This window comes from Lolium perenne, chromosome 7 (assembly GCF_019359855.2).
Source record: "Lolium perenne isolate Kyuss_39 chromosome 7, Kyuss_2.0, whole genome shotgun sequence".
Lineage (NCBI taxonomy): Eukaryota > Viridiplantae > Streptophyta > Magnoliopsida > Poales > Poaceae > Lolium > Lolium perenne.
The window spans coordinates 277,975,712-277,980,757 of NC_067250.2; positions in this window are offsets into that span (position 1 = coordinate 277,975,712).

The window sequence follows — 5,046 nt, forward strand, 5'->3', positions numbered from 1 at the left end:
AGTGCCCGCACCTTGTCCTAATTAGCTTGGACTACCTGGATTATTGATGTCTACGTTCCCCCTCCTTTCCTGTAGACAGTGTTGGGCCTCCAAGAGCAGAGGTTTGTAGGACAGCAGCAAGTTTTCCCTTAAGTGGATCACCCAAGGTTTATCGAACTCAGGGAGGAAGAGGTCAAAGATATCCCTCTCATGCAACCCTGCAACCACAAAGCAAGAAGTCTCTTGTGTCCCCAACACACCTAATAGGTGCACTAGTTCGGCGAAGAGATAGTGAAATACAGGTGGTATGAATATATATATGAGCAGTAGCAACGATGCCAGAAAATAGCTTGCTGGCGTGTAGTTGATGGTGGTAGTATTGCAACAGTAGTAACGCAGTAAAACAGTAGACAAGCAGCAGTAACGCAGTATTTAGGAACAAGGCCTAGGGATTACACTTTCACTAGTGGACACTCTCAACATTGATCACATAACAGAATAGATAAATGCATACTCTACACTTTCGTTAGATGATGAACACATTGCGTAGGATTACACGAACCCTCAATGCCGGAGTTAACAAGCTCCACAATAATGCTCATGTTTAAGTAACCTTATAGTGTAAGATAGATCAACAGACTAAACCAAGTACTAACATAGCATGCACACTGTCACCTTCATGCATATGTAGGAGGAATAGATCACATCAATATTATCATAGCAATAGTTAACTTCGCAATCTACAAGAGATCATGATCATAGCATAAACCAAGTACTAACACGGTGCACTCACTGTCACCTTTACACATGTGCAGGAGGAATAGAACTACTTTAATAACTTTGCTAGAGTAGCACATAGATAAATTGTGATACAAACTCATATGAATCTCAATCATGTAAAGCAGCTCATGAGATTATTGTATTGAGGTACATGGGAGAGATGAACCACATAGCTACCGGTACAGCCCCGAGCCTCGATGGAGAACTACTCCCTCCTCATGGGAGCAGCAGCGGTGATGAAGATGGCGGTGGAGATGGCAGCGGTGTCGATGGAGAAGCCTTCCGGGGGCACTTCCCCGCTCCGGCAGCGTGCCGGAACAGAGACTCCTGTCCCCCAGATCTTGGCCTCGCGATGGCGGCGGCTCTGGAAGGTTTCTGTGGTTTCGTCAATCGTATCAGGGTTTTCGATCCAGGGGCTTTATATAGGCGAAGAGGCGGCGCAGGAGGGTCGAAGGGGTGCCCACACCATAGGGTGGCGCGGCCAGGGCCTGGGCCGCGCCGGCCTATGGTCTGGGGGCCCAGTGCCCCCCCTCTGGTCCTTCCCGGGTGTTCTGGATGCTTCCGGTGAAAATAGGAACTTGGGCGTTGATTTCGTCCGATTCCGAGAATATTTCGTTACTAGGATTTCTGAAACCAAAAACAGCAGAAAACAGGAACTGGCACTTCGGCATCTTGTTAATAGGTTAGTTCCAGAAAATGCACGAATATGACATAAAGTGTGCATAAAACATGTAGATAACATCAATAATGTGGCATGGAACATAAGAAATTATCGATACGTCGGAGACGTATCAGCATCCCCAAGCTTAGTTCTGCTCGTCCCGAGCAGGTAAAACGATAACACAGATAATTTCTGGAGTGACATGCCATCATAACCTTGATCAAACTATTTGTAAAGCATATGTAGTGAATGCAGCGATCAAAACAATGTATATGACATGAATAAACAAGTGAATCATAAAGCAAAGACTTTTCATGAATAGCACTTCAAGACAAGCATCAATAAGTCTTGCATAAGAGTTAACTCATAAAGCAATAATTCATAGTAAAGGCATTGAAGCAACACAAAGGAAGATGAAGTTTCAGCGGTTGCTTTCAACTTGTAACATGTATATCTCATGGATAGTTGTCAGTGCAAAGCAATATAACAAGTGCAATAAGCAAGTATGTAAGAATCAATGCACAGTTCACACAAATGTTTGCTTCTTGAGGTGGAGAGAGATAGGTGAACTGACTCAACAATAAAAGTAAAAGAAAGGTCCTTCAAAGAGGAAAAGCATCGATTGCTATATTTGTGCTAGAGCTTTGATTTTGAAAACATAAAGAGAGCATAAAAATAAAGTTTTGAGAGGTGTATGTTGTTGTCAACGAATGGTAGCGGGTACTCTAACCCCCTTGCCAGTCAAACCTTCAAAGAGCGGCTCCCATTTTATTTTATTTTTGGATGGCACTCCTTCCAACCTTTCTTTCACAAACCATGGCTAACCGAATCCTCGGGTGCCTGCCAACAATCTCATACCATGAAGGAGTGCCTTTTTATTTTAGTTTTATTATGATGACACTCCTCCCAACCTTTGCTTACACAAGCCATGGCTAACCGAATCCTTCGGGTGCCGTCCAACAATCACATACCATGGAGGAGTGTCTATTTTTGTTAATTAATTTGGGACTGGGAATCCCATTGCCAGCTCTTTTTGCAAGATTATTGGATAAGCGGATGAAGCCACTAGTCCATTGGTGAAAGTTGCCCAACAAGATTGAAAGATAAACACCACATACTTCCTCATGAGCTATAAAACATTGACACAAATCAGAGGTAATAAATTTTGAATTGTTTAAAGGTAGCACTCAAGCAATTTACTTTGGAATGGCGGAGAAATACCATGTAGTAGGTAGGTATGGTGGACACAAATGGCATAGTGTTGGCTCAAGTATTTTGGATGCATGAGAAGTATTCCCTCTCGATACAAGGTTTAGGCTAGCAAGGTTATTTGAAACAAACACAAGGATGAACCGGTGCAGCAAAACTCACATAAAAGACATATTGAAAACATTATAAGACTCTACACCGTCTTCCTTGTTGTTCAAACTCAATACTAGAAATTATCTAGACCTTAGAGAAACCAAATATGCAAACCAAATTTTAGCATGCTCTATGTATTTCTTCATTAATGGGTGCAAAGCATATGATGCAAGAGCTTAAACATGAGCACAACAATTGCCAAGTATCACATTACCCAAGACATTAATAGCAATTACTACATGTATCATTTTCCAATTCCAACCATATAACAATTTAACGAAGAAGAAACTTCGCCATGAATACTATGAGTAGAAACTAAGGACATACTTGTCCATATGCTACAGCGGAGCGTGTCTCTCTCCCACACAAGCATGATGTAATCCAATTTATTCAAACACAAACGAAAATAAAAGCATACAGACGCTCCAAGTAAAGCACATAAGATGTGACCGAATAAAAATATAGTTTCAAGAGAAGGAACCTGATAATTTGTCGATGAAGAAGGGGATGCCTTGGGCATCCCCAAGCTTAGATGCTTGAGTCTTCTTGAAATATGCAGGGATGAACCACCGGGGCATCCCCAAGCTTAGAGCTTTCACTCTTCTTGATCATAGTATATCATCCTCCTCTCTTGACCCTTGAAAACTTCCTTCACACCAAACTTCTCATAAACTTCATTAGAGGGGTTAGTACATAATCAAAAACTCACATGTTCAGAGGTGACACAATCATTCTTAACACTTCTGGACATTGCTCAAAGCTACTGGAAGGTAATGGAACAAAGAAATCCACCCAACACAGCGAAAGAAACAATGCGAAATAAAAGGCAGAATCTGTCAAAACAGAACAGTCCGTAAAGACGATTTTTTAATAAATACTTCCGTTGCTCAGATCAGAAAACTCAAAACTAATGAAAGTTGCGTACATATCTGAGGAACACGCACGTAAATTGGCATATTTTTATGATTTTTCTACAGAGAAAACAGCCCAGATTCGTGACAGATAGAAATCTGTTTCTGCGCAGAAATCCAAATCTAGTATCAACCTTCGATTAGAGGCTTCACTTGGCACAACAAAACACAAAACTAAGATAAGGAGAGGTTGCTACAGTAGTAAACAACTTCCAAGACACAAAATAAAAACAAAGTACTGTAGCAAAATAACACATGGGTTATCTCCCAAGAAGTTCTTTTCTTTATAGCCATTAAGATGGGCTCAGCAGTTTTAATGATGCACTCGCAAGAAATAATAGTTGAAGCGAAAGAGAGCATCAAGAGGCAAATTCAAAACACATTTAAGTCTAACATGCTTCCTATGCAAAGGAATCTTGTAAATAAACAAGTTCAAGAAGAGAAAGTAACAAGCATAGGAAGATAAAACAAGTGTAGCTTCAAAAATTTCAGCACATAGAGAGGTGTTTTAGTAACATGAAAATTTCTACCACCATATTTTCCTCTCTCATAATAACTTTCAGTAGCATCATGAGCAAACTCAACAATATAGCTATCACATAAAGCATTCTTATCATGAGTCTCATGCATAAAATTATTACTACGCACATAAGCATAGTCAATTTTATTAGTTGTAGTGGGAGCAAATTCAACAAAGTAGCTATCATTATTATTCTCATCATCAAATATAGGAGGCATATTGTATTCATAATCAAATTCATCCTCCATAACAGGTGGTAACAAAAGACTACTATCATTATAATCATCATAAATAGGAGGCAAGGTATCATCAAAGTAAATTTTCTCCTCAATTCTTGGGGGACTAAAAATATCATGCTCATCAAAGCCAGCTTCCCCAAGCTTAGAATTTTCCATATCATTAGCAACAATGGTGTTCAAAGCGTTCATACTAATATCATTGCTACTAGCATGCAAATAAGATTCCATGGGTTTTTTAATTTTCGCATTAAACCATTCATGTCTTGACTCAGGAAATAGAATAAAAAGCTCACAGATGTTTTCCATTATGCCTTACTAGTGTAAACAAGAAACAAAAAGTTGCAATTGCAGGGTCTAAAGGAAATAGCTTTGAGTACTTACAGCGCCGGGAAATAGCTTAGTAGCCGAGATCCGGAGTGTGAGTACCTTTTACCTTTCCTCCCCGGCAACGGCGCCAGAAAATAGCTTGATGTCTACGTTCCCCCTCCTTTCCTGTAGACAGTGTTGGGCCTCCAAGAGCAGAGGTTTGTAGGACAGCAGCAAGTTTTCCCTTAAGTGGATCACCCAAGGTTTATCGAACTCAGGGAGGAAGAG